General features: G+C 48.0%; 1 protein-coding gene across 2 annotated transcripts in view; it reads right to left on the bottom strand.

Annotated features, from left to right (window-relative positions):
- LOC146822462 (uncharacterized) overlaps positions 1-16301 on the bottom strand; it is a 40335-nt gene extending 24034 nt beyond the window's left edge. The window contains exon 1 of one of the 2 annotated variants that reach the window (XM_085613566.1): positions 16161-16301. The gene's annotated coding sequence lies outside the window, so the exon portion shown is untranslated. The remainder of the gene's footprint in view (positions 1-16160) is intronic. The other variant, XM_085613567.1, reaches the window with a different exon arrangement.
- Positions 16302-23087: the final 6786 nt, after the last annotated feature.

Genomic DNA, 23087 nt, shown 5'->3' with positions numbered 1-23087 from the left:
AGCCTTATCGAACACATCTTCCATGCTCCTGAGACAGACGGCTGAGTTGGAGGATCGCAATCGTAGGGGCAATATTCGAATTCTTGGAATTCCGGAGGGTTCAGAGGATCCTCTGGGCTCCTGTTTAGCCTTTCTGGAAGACTGGATCCCTCAGTTCACAGGCATATCGTTCGACCAGCCCTTTGAATTGGACAGAGCACACAGAATCCCTGCATTCAAGTTGTCCTCTAGGCAGGGTGTCCGTCCAATCATATGTAAGCCTCTCCGTTTTCGCCACGTAGAAGCTTTGCTTGCCCATGCCAGGAAAAATCACAACCTAAGCTGGAAGGGTAACAAAATCATCTTCACCCAGGACTTCTCGAAACCTACTGTAGACACTCGTAGGGGTTTCCTAAGCTTGAGAGACAAACTAAAATCCAGAGGCATTCTGTTCTCCTTTGTAGGCCCAGCTAGGTTCAAGATCACCGAGGGGGGGAGACACCTCTTTTTCACTGACCCTGGTGCTCTGGCCTCCTATTTGGAAGGCCCTCCTACTCAGGACATGGACTCGTCGCAACTTATGGCCAGCAAGAGGAAATCCTCACCGGGCCCGGCGTGACGCATGTACTGTCTCCTCTGTTCCTATTGCTTGATCTAGACGGTCCGAAGGGATATATTGGCTCTTTTGGTATTTGTGTCCTATGGGTGGTATGGTTCTTTCTTTGCGGGATTTGCCATGCTGATATGTCAATAGTTGTTTGTTCTTGAGCTGCATTCTTACCAACGACTCATTGAAGTGGGATACTGGGAAGGTATGTTTATGTTTTGTATATATTTTGACATGTTGTTTCCCCTGGGGGGCGGGTGGACGTTTCTGTCGTCGCACCTCTCACATGCTAGGTTTTGAGGGTGGGGTGGGGTGGGTGGGTGTGGGGGGGAACGGGGTTGAGAGCGCCCATGTTTATACGACCATTTTGTTGGTCTCCGCAGTTGCTTCCTCAATTGCTCTCCTTCTGCTTTTCTGTTGTTTTCTTCTCTCTTCCCTTTTCTCCTTCCGTCTGTCTCCTCTTTCTGCCTGGCGCCTCCTACTCTATAATTATGACAAGTGGCCTTTGTACCGTGTGCTTTGCTCGGGTTGGGGATGTCCGTTCTCCAGATGTGGAATACAGTCATGGTTGTATGTTTATATTGGCGTCTACATTGGGCCGGCGCCGGTGTCATTAGTACTTTCACATTTGTTCTTATGTTACGATCCATACTTGTTGAATTCACCATGTAGACACATTACTCATGACCAATAACAGGCAGGGGATCCTTCTGAATGACTTGAAGATAGCTTCCCTGAATGTCAAGGGCCTTAACCACCCAGTGAAGAGACGTAAGGTTTTGGAGTACTTAGCCAAAACCAAAAGTGATATAGTTCTCCTACAGGAGACTAAGCTCTCCGAGGTAGACAATAATCTGGTAAAGGGCAGCTGGATTTCGCAAATGGCATGCTCATCGGCAATTAAGAAAAAGCGAGGGGTTTTAACCTTAATCTCGAGATCTGCTAACATCACGCTAGAATCCTCCCAACACGATGATGAGGGCCGTTTCCTGCTTACTCACTTGAGAAGGGGCGAAGACGTATTCCACGTGATCAATATTTACGGGCCCAACACAGATGATCCCACCTTTTGGTCAGGTGTCTCCAACAAGCTAGATGGTCTCCCTCGAGAAGATCTGATAATAATGGCAGGCGATTTCAATCTTCCCCTGGACCCGATAATTGACAGACGGTCCACTTGCCAATATCACCCCACAAGCGCGCATGCTGAGCTCACCTCTATTTGTTCAAAATTTAACCTTAAAGATCCCTGGAGACTCCAACACCCAGATTCAAGGGATTATACTTTCTATTCGCCCCCCCACAACTCTTATTCTAGGATCGACTATATCCTTATCTCCGGGGCATACACCAGCCTTATTGAGTCCTCTAATATTGCCCCACGACTGATTTCCGACCACTCATGCATCTCTCTGACCCTGACAGGTAGCCACAGAGAACAATCCCCCAAACGGTGGCGGTTTAATAATGATGTCCTATCGGACCCTGAAGATAAAAAAAGGATTACGGAGGCCATCTCAGAATATCTGGAACACAATAAGGTATCTGACACTAATATAAACACACACTGGGATGCTCTTAAGGCAACTATACGGGGTACAATCATAGCGATAAAAACTAAAATAAATAAACGATTGAACCAGGGACTCCTTCAATTGGAAAGGGAAATTAGAGACTTGGAGTCCGCACATATTGCCTCCTTGAATGACTCCAATCTACTCTTGACTTTGACACAGAAGAAGTATGAGTACAATAAGATACTGAGTGAACGGGCGGGGGTGTGGATTAATAAATTTAAAGCACTGAATCTCTGCGAGGCCAACAGGGCGGGGAAACTCTTGGCTTCATACCTCAAGCATAGACAAAATCAACACGTAATCTCTTCCATCAAGGACGCTAATAACCGGACCCACACATCTCACAAGGCCATTCTTGACACTTTCAAACAATTTTATCAGGACCTATACTCAAATAACCAGATTTTCGACATTGAAAAGTGCTCTGCCTTTCTCCATGATCTTAATCTCCCATGCCTTTCAGACGATGACTCTGCCATGTTAGCAATGAAAATCAGTAGTGCGGAATTGGAAAAGACGGTCAGGTCTTTGAAAGAAAATAAAGCCCCAGGGCCGGATGGCTTCACGGCATCCTTTTATAAGTCTTTCTTAACCCAACTAGGTCCTGTGATGTTGCAGGTTTTTAATCATATGGCCGACTCTGGACATACACCCGATTCCATGACTGAAGCAAACATTGTAGTTATCCCCAAGGAGGGGAAGGACCCGGTTCTTCCAAAAAACTATAGGCCAATATCGCTTATAAATGCTGACTGCAAAATCTATGCCAAAATTCTCGCCGTCAGACTCAATTCGGTCCTCCACAAATTGATAAGTAACTCCCAGGTGGGGTTCCTCCGTAACCGTTTATCTAATGACAACACACGACTGTTGTGCCACGTACTGGAAAACGCTGCAACCAAAACTGAGCCCTCGATTGCTATCACATTAGATGCCGAGAAGGCCTTCGATAGAGTTTCCTGGCCATTCTTGGAGCGCTGTTTGCACTCTTTTAAGCTGGGTAACGACTTTATCAAAATGATTATGTCACTCTACCTAAGGCCGACTGGGCGTATAGCTGTTAATGGGGCTCTCTCGGAACCCTTTCCCCTATATCAGGGTACCAGACAGGGTTGTCCTCTGTCCCCATCACTTTTCCTCCTAGCGTTAGAACCCCTCCTTCAGGCTATCAAACTAAACAGGGATATTGCGGGTGTGGATATCAATGGCATTCGGGTTAAACTGGCTGCGTACGCGGACGACATCTTGATTGTTACAGAGCGTCCGGACTCCTCCATTACTGCTCTAATGGAGACGATTGCAGAATATTCTCTGCACTCTGGTTACAAACTTAACAGAGATAAATCGGAGGTTAAACCACTGAACATTTTTTGTACTAGCAACGTACTGGGGGACTCTGGGTTAGCTTGGCAACCGAGTTTCATCAAATACCTGGGGATTGAATTTGGTAATAACGTTTTGGAAACCCTGCATCAGAATGAGAAGATACTCTTGCAGAAAATAAAAACACTCCTGGAAACCTGGTCCCCTAAATTCATCACATGGTGGGGAAGAATTGAGACTATTAAGATGATGGTTACACCTTTAGTCAATTATCTCATTAGTATGTTACCACTGTTACTTACCGACTCCTTTCACCATAAACTAGATGCTCTCCTGACGTCCTTTTTATGGCGTGGTAAAAAAGCCAGGATCGGCATCCGTAAACTGAGGCTTGACAAGTCTATGGGCGGTGTGAATCTTGCAGACTTTCGTTTATACCAATATGCTTTCCTGGCGAGACAGGGTTTGCTCTGGGTCTCTCCTCCTGCTCACTATACGCCGGTGTGGCTGGAGGTAGAAAGGGCTCTCTTACAGAACATACGTCCTCTGTCGGTTCTCACAGCCAACCGCCTCACTGCCACCCACTCCAGATCCATCTTTAGGAACACTAAACTGGCTCTCTTAAAAGTAGACAGGTTCTTGGAGGTTGGTATGAGGGGATCCGATATGGAGTCACTCTGGCTTAACTCCAAGTTCCTCTATAATGGCGAACCTTTACTCCTTGATTCCTGGTGCAGAGGAGGTATCTTTTTTCCAAACCAATTGATGGGGGACACATATCCTCTAACGTTCAGGGAGCTCCAAACCCGCTTCCACTTGGCTGATATCGAATTTTATAATTTCCTGAAAGTAAGGGCTGCCATTGCGAAATCCAGAGTGTCTCCCAGATCCCCTTCGCTTCCCAACTTTGCAGCAAAAATTAATAGGCTTGGTCACCATGTCTCCCAAATCTACCGACTCCTGCGTCCCAAATCATCCAATATCAATTCTAAGGTGGTAAGCTACTGGAACGATCTGTCCAATACTCAGTTATCTGACGCTGCCTGGCCCCAGATATGGAGATCGGTCACACGTAATAAGATTTCCCCGGTCCTCTCCCAAACGAAATTTTGGTTATTACACAAGGCTTTTTGGACACCAGCCAGGCTATTTTCCGTGGGGATCCGGGACGATGATATATGTTGGAACTGTAAGCAAGACAAAGGGGATTTGGCCCACCTTATTCTACTCTGTCCTATTGTGAAACCCTTCTGGGATAAAGTTTATCTGTTTCTGTATGCATTATTTAACTGTCCTCTCCCTAGGTCCTTGTCATCCGTAGTAACTGCTTTTTTACAGGAGGACTTGCGCTCGGAGGGGGATCGTGACCTCCTTGATCTACTATTGATTTCTGCAGTTAAAATGATACTCACCAACTGGAAGGACACTAGCAAGGTCTCGTATAAGTGCTGGATGAACTGGGTCATTCATCTCAGGGGAGCAGATAATATTGTCCTACAACAGTCACCCTGGAAATCACCCACGAGGAACATTTGGTCTACCCTGGATAACTACTTTGCTTCCCATAAGCCGCCATGACTTTATTTCTAACAGAAAAGTCGCAGATTGTCACCATACCAAGGTCACTATTAAGATGGTTACTTGTTGTTGTATCACGGTATTTTGTTGTGTAGCTAGAGGCGCCGGACATCTCTTCTGTTCTTCTCTTCTCTCCTCTCTCTCTCCTTCTTTTCCTTTCCTCCCCCTCTCCGGGAGTTGGTGCCTCGGTAGGGCATCTTTGTTATGATGATCGTCTAATTGGATAAACATTTGTTGCTCCGGTGAAACACAGTCATGGGTATTGGGGGCCCGCGATCTGAGCCCAACTCCTGTACTGCTTTTATGTTCTTGTTTCATAAAACTTTTCAATAAAGATATTTTGAAATTAAAAAAAAAAATAAGTATTCTTTATATAGACCACAAACGACAAAAATCCACAATACTATACTTAAAATGGTAGTTTTAGCTTAGTTAAGTTCAGTTCTTAAGATGCAACACTTTGCGTTAATGTACCTTACGATGCGTTGCGCTTCCATAGCAAGCAATGTTGCAGCGATGGAAATGCGGCAAAGTTTTGGTGCAAAGAAATAAAGACGTGAAGATCTTCCAGATGTGGCACGCTTCTGCGAGGAATCTTTGTTCGATGCGTCAGCTACAGCGGGGACACCCTTGTTCAGCGATGCGAAGGCAACAGCCTCGGCTGCGGCACTCTTCTCCAATGTTACGAGAGGCTTCCGCACAATGCGACAACTATAGCGGCGACATCCAAGATGCGACGGCAGCAGCTCCGACAGCGGCGCGCTTTCCGTGGATGTGAGTCGCTTTTCTTGATGCGGTGCAATACGACAGCTACAGAGGCGACATCCAAGACACGACGGCAGCAACAGCGACACGTTTCTCCTTCGTTGCGAGACCCTTCTCCTGATGTGGTGTAATAAGACAGCGACAGCACTGACATTCACAATGCGACGGCAGCAGCAACGACGGCGACAAGCGTCCTCTTCGTCGCGAGATGCTTCTCTCGATGCGGTGCAATAAGACAGCTACAGCGCCGGCATTCATGATGCGACGGCAGCAGCAGCAGCGATTGTGACACGCTTCTTTCTCGTTGAGTTGCGCTTCCAGCTCCTTGAGACACGCAGTCCCTCAGAAGGCCCCAAAACAGCAGCAGGCACTTCCAAATAAATTTGGGGAGCTGGGGTTTGAAGTCTGTTGTCCCTGAGACTTCGGCAGGAAGCATGCTCTTGTTCCAAGCCCTTGGAGATCCTTCACAAGTTGAAAATAAAGCACACAAAGTTCTTTCTCCTTTCTTTGGCAGTCAGGCAACCACTGCAGGCCAATCCCCCAAGCAGCACTTCAGCTTAGGGATAGTCTCCCCTCAGTTTCTTCTGGTTCCGCTCCTCAGCAAAGGTTTCTTCTTGTAGTCCAAAAGTGATCTAATTTCTTGAGCTCAGGGTCCCAATATTTATACCCCAAAATCCTTTGTCCTCTGAGGGCAGAGGGGCCTTTGCCCAGTCCAAACCAGTTCTGGAGCACTCTGTTTACAAGACTCCTTCTTTCCTTTCACAGTGCAGGGCAGAAACATCAGACGCCCCACAGGAGGTGGAGCCAGCATTGTGGAAGGGAGGCACAGCCCTATTCAGGTCCCAGGTGCAACTCCTCAAGCCCATCTCAATGCAGATCTCTCTATTCACCACTGGGCTGACTCATTCGGTCACCTGGAATCCCCCAGCCCTGTCACTCAAAAACACCAGACAAGGAATACACAACCTAGCAGAGGCAGGCTTGGATAATTAGACAAGAAAATACCTACTTTCTAAAAGTGGTATTTTCAAACACAGAATGTTAAAACCAACTTCTCTAAAAGATGCCTTTTATCATTCTGAGTCCAGGCATACTAAACTCGAATTTCTACCATGTTCTCTGAGTCAGTTAGGATTATAAGCTAACTGCACCTTCTGGCCTATGAAGAACAGGTAGCCTTGCAATAGTGAAAAACGAAAATGGATGTAATTCACTATTAGGACATGCCACACATTCCATGGCATGTCCTACCTTATACTTACAATGCACCCTGCCCTTGGGCCTACTGTAGGGGTGTCTGATATGAAGAAAAGGGAAGGTTTAGGGACTGGCAAGTGGGGACACTTGCCCAGTCAGCATGACAGTACCAGACTGCACACAGGCTCTGCAACGGCAGACCTTAGACACATTTTACAAGACTGCTTCTGTGGGTGGCGCAACCAGTGCTGCAAGCCCACCAGCAGCATTTGGTTTACAAGCCCTGGGCACTCCTGGTGCACTGTACTAGGGTCTGACAATTAAACCAAACAAGCCAATCATGGAATCACTGATTAATACATCAATTTACAGTAGGGAGCACTTGCAATGTGGCACTGGACAGCAGTGGCACAGTGCCCAAAGCATCTAACACATGAGGCAACAGCAAAAATGGAAGAGAGACCCACGCCGATGGTGCCAGATCTAACAGTAAACTAGTTTATACCTTAAATTATTCACAAAGTATTCACACATTTCTAAATACATCAGCAAATGTGTTCTATTATATTCTGTTGCAAATTCCTTTACCACAATAAGTATTTCTGCCTTCTACATGGTACAGTTGTGTACAACACCCAAATAGATGAATGCCTCATATTAACAAAACCATACCACAGAATGCTCGAATCACGTGTAGTTTAAAAAAAAAAAAAAAAAAAACAGATCGGAATTCCTTATAACGACAGCTGATTGACTCAGAGAGGAAACTTTAGATCTTGAGGTAAAGCAAATGGACGTTAACCTTGTCAGTTATTAATGTAAGCTGGGGCAATTGCAGATGTGCCAGGTGGTCTATACACCCAAGTAAATAAAAAAATAAATCTGCAGGTCTTCAAGAATAAGGCTTGTTTTTATAGTTGTTCCTATTTAGTTGCAAGACTGTTTTCCTGCTAGTGAGAGGCTGATTGCACAAATGTGTTAAGAGGGTGCTGTAATTAGCACACGCACACATGCAAACGCTATGGGGATCGGTCCTCATAGCACGCTGGTCCTCACAGTGGTGTGTGTCTTGTTTTGTCAGGGTTTACCAACACTGGGAGGAGCTACCAGTGTGTGAAAAAATAATATACACACACACACACTAAAGATACTTAGATTTTGAAATGTACTGATTTATGCAAAGAAGAGGAATCCAAAAATGACCCGGGTACATGTTTGTGTTTCTGCGCATGTTTGGAATGCGTCATGTGGAAGGTCAGTGAAGGCCCTCGAGGGAGTTAAACGCTGGATGTCAACAAGCAGCATCTCAGTCTGGCAGAATGAGTGACGTGCCTTGGAATTCCTGCCACGGATGCCCGAGTCTCATGACAACGAACAGATACCCCTCTGACCCACATATGAATGTGAGGGGAGGCTACCAGCAGCGCAACATAAGACACACAGGGAACCCATTACTGGAAGCTCTGTGTAAACATAGATCTGAGTGACGCTGCAGGAATGCGCCACAGCAGACGCTCAATCTCCAACAAGATATCCTCACCCCAGTTCTTTTAATACTTGATTTTTAATAAAATATTGCCCAAGGCATCAGATGTGTGCCAGGCTTCCCACAATGTACACCAAGCCAAACATGACAGCATTTAGACGAGAAGCAACACAGAGAGTAGCCTGTCCATATGTTGACAGAGTGCACACTATACGTCTCCCTGCTACAATTAGGTTAATAAAAAACGGGACAATTGTCACCTCTGGCCAAGAAACAGCGCACAGAATTAAAGCAGAAAAATAACTGCAGAGATAAACCCTGGCGATTCCAGAGATACGTAGTGAATTAGACTCCATTATAGCTATAAACCAAAAAGGAAGCACCACGGAGATGAGTCCATCTTTACACGCAAGGCCGAGGCAGCAGTGACAGCATGCGGCCTCCTCTGAATTCACGCAACTGACAGGCAAGAGAAGCTACACCCACCCTCCCTTCAAGCAAGCGCACACAAGAAAAAGAAAATGAATCTACAGCAGACAACATTATGTAAAAGAGGGACAGTAAATCTTATTTTGATAAAATTTCAATAAAATGCAATCACTGTATCTGTATTCTAATTTATATAGTGCTGAGTCTTGGTGATGGGCGCTCCTTAACAGATTCGCAATAGAAAATGTAATAAAAAATAGAATACGGATATGCGCCGCCAATAACCCTGATGGGTTATTTCCAATAGTCTTCTCCACTTTCCCTTGCCCCCTCCCCCATCAAGCCCCTACATGTTGAAACAAGCACCCCTGTCCCTTTGAAGATCGTTAAACTATGGCTCCAGTTTGATCTTGAGCACATTTTAACAGCCATCTGATCTCGGTCGTTGATTGTGCTGCTGACATCACACTGATAAAAACAGAGCCTGGCAAGGAATCAGAGCCTTTCCTCTAAGCAGCGAGCACCAGTAATTACCCAATGACATATTCATATTTTTTGTAGACATGAGGAGATTAATCAGCAGCTCTGTTAAAGACAAGGAATGTCCTGAGCTGCCATGTAATCTCCCGTGTGTACCAAAAATATGAAACTGAAATGTGTAATGTAGCTGGTGCTTTTGCAAAGCACTACGGAATGAAACAAAAAGCCGGAGAGCGAGCTGCTGCTAAAGCGTGGCTTGAGACGAACAAAGAGCGACTCCAGCAGGGATCCCCCAGAGCGAGAGGACGTGGCTCAGCAGTCAGAGCTGCAGACTTCGGAGCTGGGGATTCGTGTTTGAGCCTCGGCAGTCGGTTCAGCATCCTGTAAATGATCCTGGAAATGTTCTTCGCCCTAAAGTGCACTAAAAAACAACTAAAAAGCCTTGATCGATATTGGAGGGGGTGGTGGGGGCCCACACAAGCACTATCGTGGGAGGGGTTGGGGGGTGGAGAGCACAGGAATATTAAGTGCACAGACGAATGAGAATTGAGCAGAGGCAGGCAGGAAAAATAAAAAAAACAAGCCAAATCCCACTTTAAGAAGGAAGCCCAAACCAAGCTATCCTACCAAAACAAAGCCCAACTGACGGCGAACTTCTAAAAGTGCCACAAGTTAAATAAATCTAAATAAAATTCAAGCAACAGAGCGGGAAGCACGGCAGTGGAGGCAGCAGTAATGTAACTGTGGCATTGAGAGGGGATAGGACTAACACTTATACTTAAATACAAGCCGGTAGGGAGCTGAAGTTGAACACAGACAAACAATAATAGAGCAGGAATCCAAGCTAAAAAAATAGTCCCTCGAGAACAGATAAAGAACCATAGTGGAATGAGACAGTACTATGTCCCTGCTCTGTGGGAGGAGCAGAAGAGAGAAAGGAGGTACAAAGAGGCAGGACTGACCACTAGCAAGCAGGGATTTTTGAAGGACGCGGTCATAGACAAATGAAAAGCAATGTCAAGAAAGGGGATGGACTGATTACAGCAAGTCTCGTAGAGACAGCTGCGCTTTCTAGCTCGACCTAAAAAAAGCGTGTCCTGCCTGCAACATCAGGCAGAAGAAAACCAATTAAGAAAACTGTGCTCTCAGGCTCTAATTAAAGCATACGTGTAGCAACCGAAGTTAAAGGGCCAGTAGCCATGGGAGGTTGCAAATGAAGACAAGGCCGGACAAAGGAGGGACTAACAAGCCTTTTAATCAATCAGAACTCATATTTAGGAAGGACAATGACACAAGCCAATTACAAATATACTCCAATATAGCATGCCTCGTAGAGCAGCGCATGCTCGACCTAAAAACATTAAACATTTCAATGGGACTCATGAAATATGGATTTCATCGCCATGACCATTCTTCATAATTTTGGTGAGATTTCCTGTTTAATCAACATTCTGTTAATCAAAACCTTAAAACTAGTCTCAATCAGCACAACTTGTGGGAAACAGATTGTAGAATTTCTCCCTTCTAAATAAGGGGTGGGTATTTAACAAAGAAAACTTGGTCTAAATTTTTCGTTCTAGCAATAACATTTAGTATTTATTCTTCATTATAGATAAAAAGGACAGTCTATGATTTCACTTACAATTTTCAGTAAACAAGTTTTTACTGGGGGTGGGGAGGGGGGCCTACTTAACCCCTTGGACGCGGGTTGATTTTCCGTTCTGTGCGGGAGAAATTGAAGGCAGGCGGGATTCGGGCGGCTCCCGGCCATCGTGCACACACGCCAACCGTGATGCATGACGGCCGGGAACCGTCATGAACATGCAAGGGGTTAAAGTAAAGAAACTCAAAATAAACTTGCTTAACTAAAAAGGTCACAAAGTGATGACTCCATTATTAAAACAGTGGCCTCATCACCATGCCATGGACAGTTGATAGAACATGGCAATGAGACCATCCCACCCCTAAGCATAGGGACAGGTGGTGGACAATGGAGTGTGTACACAGCCAGCCAGGTGATGGACAACCATCCAACGACACAAACAGCAGAGAATGCATGCGAGCCCCAACAAGAACACACCCCTAGTCCTCACAGCCAACCTACTGCCACGATCAATGTACACTACTTAGGCAATAAGTAGCTCGGGTGGAGGAAACTCCATTAAAAAAGGCTGACATCAAAATATGCTCCGAGTGGGAGTAGGGTACATCCAATATGTGCTCCGAGTGGGAGTAGGGTACATCCAATATGTGCTCCGAGTGGGAGTAGGGTACATCCAATATGTGCTCCGAGTGGGAGTAAGGTACTCCGAGCGGGAGTAGGGTCGCCCATCACCCTCAGGTCTCTCACAACCTACAGTGTTAAACACTCTGACAGTCACGCGAGTTGCTTGATTATCAAATGAACGCTGCTCTGATGCTTAATGACAAAACCAAACCCAACATTACAGCCATGTTGTTCAACATTTCATTTACGATTAACATCGAACAATCCAATGTACCTCGCTCTTTATTTTTACTGTACTTTCACTGCACAGTATTTCTGTAAGTGCTGTGCATTTCTAAGTTAATGTGTATGTAAACACACCAATGTGTTATAATTAGGGCTCCCGGTTTTCCGTTTAAACGGATTTTTACATATAAATACAGACGGAAAACAAGTTTTCCTTTGTCTGTATTTATATGTAAAAACGGGAAAATACTAGCACATTTTGGGGCGCTGCCCTGCTCCAGCAGAGAGTTGCAAAACAGGTATGGTGATTAAGTATCGCCTCTAGTGTTATCAGTATTTATGGGGTGAGAAAAAGCCATTGAAGAAACAACAAGGCCTCGTTAAGAAGTGAATGGTCTTTTAAAGACCGGGTGTTTTTAACAAAGAAAGTTATTAATTAGTATGTCGCATCCAGTTCCTGTGTGGGAAGAGTCAGTGTGGAGCGGAGCAGAGTCAGATCTGAGCCGCCGAAGCCCCCAAAGGAAAAAAGCCTTCGGAAAATTGCTGAGTGCATCGGGCTCGGGCTGTTTGTAAAATTATCAGCATGAACTAGGGCACATCATGTGCATGTCACCATAACAACTTTCGTGCAGTCCAAATAAATAAAGCATTAACAAACGCCCACTAACTGTATTTTTGTCAATGCCTTCAATACAATGTATATAAGGGAAGAGCAGTGAAATAATATAGATTTCAATGTTAGAAAAGGCTCAGTCCTAATCTATGATGCTCAATAGCGTGACTTATTTTGAATCACAGCAGGATTATATTTTAATGGTAACGGGCCTTTCCATTCGCTGTATATTTAAGAATGTATTAATGTGAACAATGAATTGGGGCTTGCTCCAGTCGGGCCTGGTGCTAGACTCCCCCCTCCCGTCGCCCTTCTGGTGTGATACAGCATCAATCACGCTTTTAACAATTCAACTTGACACGTCTATCTAGACTTAAATCGGGGAGACAGTAAAATCAGCCCCGTTCGCACCTCTCATTGACTGATTGCCTTTCGTGACCGGCTATCTTCCCTCTGTCCAATGGGGGAGGTTTTTTGCTTAGGTTTTCGGTGCACCCCAAACCCCCAGCTCTGGAAGGCAGTGTAGAGCCGTCACCGCGTGAACTCGGCCTGTTCCCTTCCCCTTCTGCTCCAATTTCTGCACTGTGGGCCTTGCAAGGATATTAGTTTTTCCCCAATTCAAAAATGATACCATGCAGTTTAGAAAGCAGTGCTGGGCACAGACAGACAGGCTTTTTCAGGCAACATATCACTCGTGTCCAGTGCATCAGTTGAATTGAGTTGCTTGCTGGTGTTTATAGCGGGGCACAATTGGGTTGTAGCTGAAGGCAGTGTGAGTTTCTCTCAGTGGGGCAGTATGGTGTTCAGTGTGGGAGAGGATGTGGAACTCTGTGCCGATGCAGAAACTGCAAGGCTCTGAGACAAATGGCTTTTGATAGCACTTTTATGCGTATTTGGGACATTCTGCGAATGGCAAAGTTTTCAGATGAATGTATTGTGTTGACCAATAACAAACGAGTGCATGTGTGTATTGTCAATTTACATAAATGTGGAAAAATACAAGCTGCAGCGTCGTCTTTAACTTGTAGGAAAAATAAATGTGGATAAATACAGACGGAAATGGCAAAAAAATAAATACCATAAAGCCGGGAGCCCTAGTTATAATCCAGGGGCACTGCCCCTAACTTCATCACGTGGTATACCAGGGGCCACACTCTTTGGGCCACTTTTCCATTTCAGCCCAAGTACCCAACAGGAGTGGAGTCTGAGCGGTGATATTTTTTCAATTAAATTGTTACTAGACATCCATGTAAGATTGGTAATGTTACTGTTTAATAATACCCTTGGACTGTACTCCGAGCTAGGCGCGCTACTGGCACCGGATTAGAAACAAGGTCCTGGATAGAAGGGTTAAAAACAAGCATTTGCAATGCAATCGGTCTCGCCTTTGGGACCTTATATGTATTTAACTATGCAGCACATTAGCCTGGGCACTGAAACATCTACTGTTCTTTAACATGGAGGGAAAGTAAGCACCACACTGCGTGACACAACAGGTATGAGAACACATGGAGAGAAATATCGCCATTTGACTTCTGAGCAAGAAAACAAAGTGGTATGCTAGTCCAGCATATAGCTTTGCCTTTTAGAAATAAAAAACAGATTTTGAAAAGTTCCAACCTTTCCATTAAAAATTTGATTTTTATATATTTTTGGTTGGGGCCCCCGGTTTTTAGCAGTGATTCAGTAGGGGGCCACAGAAATCAAAGGGTTAAGAATTGAGCCCTGAGAATGAGACTGAAACAAAGACAAAGTGTGTGATACTGGCAGTGCCAGGAAGGATTGCAGTGCAGGAAGGGGGCAGCCACAGATATACAGCCAAATGTTGGGGGTCACTCTAGAGACCTGTCACTAAGTGAGAGACACAAGGATTGAACTCATGCCCCACACGCAGGGACAAAGGTGATGGACAAAGTGCCAAGGAGAGCCCCAGAGGTGGAAAGAGAGTGGAGGCAAGTGAGCATGGAAATAAGACACAACATTAATAAATGGAGCACAATTGTGCCAAAGACACAAGAGCAGCAAATAATATGTGTGTGCGAGCATGCAAGACTTGGAACAAGTGCCCCTAGAGATTAACAACCAACTAAAACCGCCCCCTCCTCAGCACAGCAATCAGACTCGAAGGCCCCGAAATCTGCACAGACCCTGGCTTGTAAAGCCTGCCTGGGAGCGGGTCCCTCAAACTCCTTTTGTGTTAGTGGGAGCACTTTTTAAGTGTGAAAGAGTCCCTCATACATTGAATTGAAAGTACTGCATGATGGGGGTGGAAGAGTGATAGAAGGGGTGGCACTGCCATGCTCGCGGGCACAGCTGGTATACTTTATACACTCAGTGCCCATGGATGCATACGTCACTTGTGCCCTCATGCCAGACCAATGAAGGGGGGCGTGCTCTCATGCCAGACCAATGAAGGGGGGGGGGGGCGTGCTCTCATGCCAGACCAATGAAGGGGGGGCGTGCTCTCATGCCAGACCAATGGAGAGGGGGGCATGCTCTCATGCCAGACCAATGGAGAGGGGGGCGTGCTCTCATGCCAGACCAATGAAGGGGGGTGTGCTCTCATGCCAGACCAATGAAGAGGGGGGGGGGCGTGCTCTCATGACAGACCAATGAAGAGGGGGCGGTGCTCTCATGACAGACCAATGAAGAGGGGGGCGGTGCTCTCATGACAGACCAATGAAGAGGGGGGCGGTGCTCTCATGACAGACCAATGAAGAGGGGGCGGTGCTCTCATGCCAGACCAATGAAGGGGGGGCGTGCTCTAATGCCAGACCAATGAAGGGGGGGCGTGCTCTAATGCCAGACCAATGAAGAGGGGGGGCGTGCTCTCATGCAAGACTAATAAAGAGGGGGGGCGTGCTCTCATGCAAGACTAATAAAGAGGGGGGGGCGTGCTCTCATGCCAGACCAATGAAGAGGGGGGGGGGCGTGCTCTCATGACAGACCAATGAAGAGGGGGGGGGCGTGCTCTCATGCCAGACCAATGAAGAGGGGGGGCGTGCTCTCATGCCAGACCAATGAAGAGGGGGGGGTGTGCTCTCATGCCAGACCAATGAAGAGGGGGGCGTGAATAGGACGTGATGCCGCTCACTGGAAGGAAAGAGGACTGGCACAAGGGAAGGAGCCCTCTGACACGAGGACGTACTGTGGGCAGCCAGAATCCACACATGTGGCACGGGGGCATCAGCTGTAAGCAGAGGTCAGCAGCAGGGGTCACACGGTCAGATTGAATGCAAGAGAGTCCGAAGAATGAACTAAGACCACGACCCCTGGCGCGCCTGTGAAAGGGGGACAGTGGTAACCCAGTGCCCACATCTATAAATTAAAACATTACACTTCGGCTTGGAACACGCAGCTGAAAACTGCACGAAGTACAAGCGCAGCAACTCCGGGTGAAAGTAATGCGAGTGTCTGTGTCTGCCACCCACAACTCACCTGCAGCAGATCACACGGCGCGCTCACCTCACACAGCACCACAACTCACCTGCATCAGATCACACGGCGCACTCCCCTCACACGGCACCACAACTCACCTGCATCAGATCACACGGCGCGCTCACCTCACACAGCACCTTCGGATGAAAATAATCCGAGGGTGTGTGTCTGCCACCCCACAACTCACCTGCAGCAGATCACACGGCGCGCTCACCTCACACAGCACCACAACTCACCTGCATCCGATCACACGGCGCGCTCACCTCACACAGAAACTCCGAATGAAAATAACTCGCCGGCCGGAGTCTGGCATTCAGGACCTATGTGATCGGCCCGCCATTGCCGGTGACGTCAGAAGGGCGTCATCCAGGGGGAGTGGTCAGATGGGGGGGGGGAGCTGTCCCAAAACACCCTCTAGTCACCCCCACCCGAAGGTTAATTGATGTTGATGGCCGACTGTTATGCCCCTTGCTTCGGCGCCCCTCCCCCAAGGGAGAGGGGATATAGCTGGACCGGGGCCCTACTGCCCCCCCCCTCCCACCAGCAGAACCGGCCTGGACCGGGCGGGGGTAAGGGGAGTGAAGGCGGGGAAGGGACGGGCAGCAGGACATTGGGTTCAGCCCAGTCATAAAGTTAAGCACAGGGATGGTGGGGGGTGGGGGGTATTTAAACTCAGGCGAAGGACGAGCCCCCCTCTTCTACAGAGGGGAAGGAGGAGGGTGTTGGAGGGCTGGGGATGGAGGAGGTGCGGGAGGTTTATTTATTTAATGCGTTTTTATATAGCGCGGACTTTACCCGAAGGTGTCAGAGCGCTTCACAATAGGAGCAGTAATGATACATGAGGAGAAAAATTACAAGTGAGCATGTTACAAAATCAAACGTTACAATAGTGGCATTTGTGCAAGTATCAGGAGCAAATAAAATACAAGAGGGAGTAAACGATACGTTACAAAAGGAAAAAAGTGACGTGTGCAGGTTACAAGAGCATACAAAGTACACAGAGGTCAATAAATGGCAGACACTCAAAACACTAAAATAAAAGAGACGTTACATGAGGCAGTGGTGGCCGTTGTGCTTGTATCAAAAGCAAACAAAATACAAGAGGTGGCAAACGATACGTTACAAAGGAAAGGAGACGTCTGCATGTTACAAAGGAGTACAAAGTACAAGTAGAAGGTATAATACTGCACTAAATGGCAGACACTCAACACACAAAAACACACTGGGAAGGCACTTCTGTAGGCATGGAGAACAGAATTTCCTATAACGGCAGGACTTCCTTCAGAAAATAGAGGGCGTGAATTAAATTTGGAAGTGTCTTTGAAGGAGGAGAGCTTTGAGGTCAGTTTTGAAGGCCTGGGAAGAGGTGGTGGTCCGGAGCTGAGGCGGAAGTGAGTTCCAAATTCTCACCGCGTTGCCTGAAAAGGATTGGGCCATCGATCTTTCCTTCTTGAAAGTAGGAGGTTCAAGCAATACATTTTCCGCATTACGTGATGGTCTGGAGCCTCCGGAGAGTTTCAGTTTATTCGCCAGGTAGCGAGGGGAGGAGGAGTGCACGGCTTTGTGGGTGATACAGGCAGTCTTGTAGATCGATCTTGCCTCTATGGGAAGCCAACGGAGGGTGCTGGTGCTTAAGGTGGGTGTAGCAGTAGGCCGGTCGTGTCTTCCCTGCCGGAGGCGCCACGTCCTCCTCTGCCGCCTATGATTGCGCCCAGCGCTGATGCATTCGTATGGGCTGGAGGTGTGGGCAGTGTCTGCGAGGGGTCAATCAGTGGTCTGGCAGCATTTCCCCCTTCTTCTCTCCCAGGCCCAAACGCGAGTAGGCTGGCGGCCGTAGGGTCATGTCACAGTCATACCAGTGCAGGGAGCCTCGGGGCACCGGTCTCCTCGGGGCACAACAGAGAACCAACGGGTGCGCGCGTGGGGTCGGACCCGCTCATCGCCATTGTGATGTCGTGGGCCTAGGCCCACATCCTGCAGTAAGGACCACCCGGACACGTAGTATTGGTACTGGTAACTGGCCACGAGCACGTGCACCCGGGCCTTTTTATTAGCGGGGCCACGTCACTCGTGACACCCGTGATGGATGGGTGTGGGGTACAGTGTGTCCAGCCCTCAGGGGAGTGGCTGGAAGTACAGCTTCCTGCGGGACACTAGAACGTGTCTCGCAGGACACTACACCTGTCCAGGTGGGTGCAAGGGGCGTGAAGCCTGTCAAGGTGGGTGCAAGACCGGTGAGGCCTGTCCAAGTGGGTGCAAGGTAAGTGAGGCCTGTCCAGGGGGTGCATAGGAGGTGAGGCCTGTCCAGGGGGTGCAAGTGAGGTGAGGCTTGTCCTGTTGGGTGCAAGGGAGGTGAGGCCTGTCCAGGGGGGTGTAGAGGTGGTGAAGCCTGTCCAGGTGGGTGCAAGAGGTGTGAGGCCTGACCAGGGGGTGCAAAGGGTGATCAGGGAGCTGGGGGGTGCAGAGGTAAATCTGGGTATGGGGTCCTCAGGGGGTGGGGAGGGGCAGGGGGTGATCAGGGAGCTGGGGGGTGCAGAGGTAAATCTGGGTATGGGGTCCTCAGGGGGTGGGGAGGGGCAGGGGGTGATCAGGGAGCTGGGGGGTGCAGAGGTAAATCTGGGTATGGGGTCCTCAGGGGGTGGGGAGGGGCAGGGGTGATCAGGGAGCTGGGGGTGCAGAGGTAAATCTGGGTCTGGGGTCCTCAGGGGGTGGGGAGGGGCAGGGGGTGATCAGGATGCTTTTGGGGGGATGCAGAGGTAAATCTGGGTATGGGGTCCTCAGGGGGTGGGGAGGGGCAGGGGGTGATCAGGGAGCTGGGGGGTGCAGAGGTAAATCCGGGTATGGGGCCCTCAGGGGGTGGGGAGGGGCAGGGGGTGATCAGGGAGCTGGGGGGGTGCAGAGGTAAAGTGGAAGGGGCAGCTGTTGATCGTGGAGCAGGTTTTTTTAAATGTATTTATTTTATATAGCGCGGACTTTACCTGAAGGTGTCAGAGCGCTTCACAATAGGAACAGTAGCGTTACATGAGGAGAAAATTACAAGTGGGCATGTTACAAAAGCACACCTTACATTACATGAGGCAAAGGTGACAACTGTGCATGTATTAAAAGCAAACAAAATACTAGAAGAGGTAGCAAACGATACGTTACCAGAGGAAAAAGCAAGTAGCGGTATAAAACTGCAATAAACGGCAGACACTCAAAACACAAGAACACACTGGGAAGGCACTTCTATTGGCATGGAGAACAGAATTTCCTATAGTGGAAGAACTTCCTTCAGGGAATAGAGAGGGCGTGAATTAGATTTGGAAGTGTCTTTGGTGGAGGAGAGCTTTGAGGTCAGATTTGAAGGCCTGGGAAGAGGTGGTGGTCCGGAGATGAGGCGGAAGTGAGTTCCAGATTCTCACCGCGTTGCCTGAAAAGGATTGGGCCATCGATCTTTCCTTCTTGAAAGTGGGAGGTTCAAGCAATACATTTTCTGCATTACGTGAAGGTCTGGAGCCTCCGGAGAGTTTCAGTTTATTCGCCAGGTAGCGAGGGGAGGAGGAGTGCAAGGCTTTGTGGGTGATACAGGCAGTCTTGTAGATCGATCTTGCCTCAATGGGAAGCCAACGGAGGGTGGATAAAATGGGTGTGATGTGGTCGCTTCTTTTGGCCCCATAAATGAAACGAGCTGCTGAATGGAGAACGGACTTTAGGGGGGTCAGGTGGGTTTTGGGGAGGCCAGTAAGAAGAGAATTGCAATAGTCCAATCTGGAGAGAACCAGCGGTTGGACCAGGGTTTTAAGGTCGTGCTCCGTGAAGAAGCGACGAATCCCCCAAAGAAGTCGCAGTTGGTATCGAGCAGACTTTGCAATGGAATCGATGTGGGAGTGTAGATTGAGTTTTTTGTCGAGTATGACACCAAGGGATTTTGCGCTCTCGACAATGATGGGTTTATTTTAGATTAGTCTGATCCATCCATGATTGCACTGGGGGAGGAGAAAGTGATGAGGAGAGGAGGAGGAATTCAGTTTTGGAGGGATTCAGGATCAGTTGATGAGTTAACATCCAGTTTTGAATGGAGTCGAGAGTAGAGCTTAGGAAGGAGAGATCGTGAGTGGAGGCCACCTTAAGATAGATTTGAGTGTCGTCCGCATACAGATGATAATGGATCCCGGATTTACTCAGGAGATTTCCCAAAGGTTCTAAATAGAGATTGAATAGTGTGGGTGCAAGTATAGAGCCTTGAGGGACACCTTGGCTGACCGCTAAAGGAGATGAAAGGCTGTTCGCTATTTTGATCATTTGGGATCTATCAGAGAGGAAGGAGGCAAACCATTTGAGCACAGTGCCCTCTATGCCCATTCTCTGTTGAAGAGTGTTAAGGAGAGTGTTGTGATTGACAGTGTCAAAGGCTGCAGAAAGATCAAGAAGAATTAGAAGACAAGACTCCCCTGAATCGAGTATCCGCAGCGCGTCATCAATCACTAGCAGCAGGGTTGTTTCAGTGCTGCAGTTTTGAATGAAGCCGGACTGGAAAGTGTCAAGAAGATCATTGTCCTTGATATGGCGAGAGAGTTGTTTCGCTACACATTTTTCTGTGATTTTCGCAAGAAAGGGTAGGTTAGTGATGGGACGGTAGTTGTCGAGGTCGTTCGCATCAGCGGTGGGTTTTTTAAGCAGAGGGGTGACCTGTCCATTTTTGAAGGAAACAGGAAGGGAGCCTTGACTGAGGGAGAGGTTGACCAGAGTGGTCCAATAGGAAAGAGAATGGGTATAGAAGTCCATGGCAATGGCACTAGGGATGGGGTCAAGAGAGTGGTTAGAGGGCTTTGTATCGAGGATGCATTTAAGGAGGGCGTCATCGGAGATGGGGTCAAAGTTTTGCCAAATGGTTAAGGATTTGCGCTCCTCTGTAGGGGTAGGATGAATGACCTGATCTACAAGTGATTTCACCTTTTTGTCAAAGAATATAGCGAAATCCGCAGCTTTCTTTGTGGAGTCCTCCAATTTGGAGGTTGGGGGAGAGCTGTTAGGGTTCTTGAGGAGGTCGAATAGTTTTGTGGGTCTATTTTTGGCTGAGTCAAGGAGGGATTTGAAGTGCGACGCTTTTCCAAGGAAAATGTGCTTGTGGTACTTGGATCTTGCTGAACGCAGCGTGGCCAAGTTTTCGGTGGAGGGCGCTTGTCTCCATTGTTTCTCAAGGACTCTTAGGTACTTCCTTTCTTCATAGAGGGATTTGTTGAACCAAGGTGCTGAGGGAGTGGGTCTTTTCTTTTTGCTTTGGAGAGGAGCGACATTATTGATTTCGACTGCAAGGACTGTAAGGCATTGGGAGGTGAGTTCGTTAACATCTAGGTCCGGGTCAAGCCTTGGAAGTGATAGCAAGGCAGACTCACAGAGGGTACTGATGTCAATATTTTTAGTGTCACGGAACCAGGAAGTAGCCCTCTTAGGCTGGCCAAGAGTTATAGAGTGTGATAGGTGAAGAGAGAATGGGATGAGGAGGTGGTCAGACCAGTCTACATGAATAGGGGAAGCGATGGTCAGCAAGCCTGCTTTAGAAATAACAAGGTCCAGGGTTGAGCCCTTAGAGTGTGTTGTTTCAGTGCAGTGTTGGATAAGATCGTTTGCAGAGAGGAAGGTGGCCAGCGCATTCGCATAGGTGTCTTGAGGCGAGCCCCAGTGGACATTGAAGTCACCCACGAAGATCTGATTGTCACTTTGAGAGTATTGGTCACTGATGAAGTCCGTGAGTTCCTCCATAAACGAAGGGCTGCTACCAGGCGGGTGGTAGATAACATGGAATCTGAGAGGTGAGCGGTGGTGCAATTGAAGCTCAAGAGATAGGCATTCAAAAGTGTGGAAGGAACTGTTAGGAAGGGCCTTAAGTTGAAGGGAGTTTCTAAAGATGGCTGCAACACCTCCCCCAACTTTGTCAAGTCTGTCATTTCTAAGTATAGAATAGCCTGTTGGTACAAGGAGATCAAACATAGAATGAGAGGTATCATTGAACCAGGTCTCTGTGAGGAAGAGCATGTCAATATTGTGCAAGTTGATGGTATCGCAGATTTCAAGTTTGTGTTTTATTGCAGATCTGCAGTTGTGGAGCATACAGCGCAGCTCTGTCGAGACTGTTTTGGTGACGGGGGCACTTAAGCTATGAGGGGAGATGGGGATATTGAACTTATATGAGGGCGCTCGGGAAGGTTTAGGTGGATGAGTGTTTCTGACAGATGAGATGGTCGGAATATTGTAGATAGCAGGGTTATTGGGAAGTGAAAGTGGAGGAAGGGAGGCGTTCGAATGCTTGTGTGAATTTGCAGACGCCAGGCTATGCTTAGCTATTATGGGTTGTGGGGGCGAGGTGCATCTCGTGGGAGGGTGAGTGTTTTCCAAAGGAATTGAGGTGTATGGAAAAGTCGAGATCTTGGAGCTTAAAAGTGAAATGGTAGCTTCAAGTTGGGAGATGGAGGTGATTAGAGAGCCTAGCTTATTTTCCAGAGAGAGGAAGGCAGAGCACAGCATGTTGGGTGACTCAATGGAAACGGGAGGGGGTGCACTTGGCGGTGGCAGGCAGGGAGAGGTGGGGGAATGGGAGGGGAGTAGGGGAATAGGGTTCAGAGGTGGGGAGAGTTGTCATTGTTGGCGTTGCAAGAAGGATAGGAGTTGAGGACAAAATTAGGGGGGGATAGGAGAGGAGTGAGGCGGTGGGGCGGAAGGAGAGGGGAGGAGAGTGTGGGGTCATAGGGATGAAGGAGGTTTGGGAGGAAGAGAGGGGAGGGGGTTGGAGAGGACCTGGCAGCTAAGTGAGGTGGCTGTGAGGGAGCGGGTATCAGGCAAAGTGGGGGTGATTGGGAGATAGGGAAGTTGAAGAAAGGAAGTGGTTCTGCTAGGCCCGAGGGAGGTAAAGGGTTACCAGGGGGGGAAGAGGGTAGCACAGCAATGCTGCAGGAGTGTGGGGAAGGAGAGAGATGGAATGTATTTGTGGGGAAATCGGGGTACATGGTAAGGGGAGGATGGGGAGGAAAAGCAAAGAGGAGGAGGGAATAAGGGGAACATAAGTGTTAGAGTCGGGGATCTCTGGTTGGCGCAAGGTTGCCCTTGTGTCAAGCAGGAACCCTCTCCTCCACGTCAGGGCGCAGGATAACCCCTCGCGAATGACCCTTGCTCACCCTCTAGGT

The sequence above is a fragment of the Triturus cristatus genome, chromosome 6 (genome assembly GCF_964204655.1).
Source record: "Triturus cristatus chromosome 6, aTriCri1.1, whole genome shotgun sequence".
NCBI lineage: Eukaryota > Metazoa > Chordata > Amphibia > Caudata > Salamandridae > Triturus > Triturus cristatus.
This window is presented reverse-complemented; position numbering and strand designations above follow the sequence as displayed.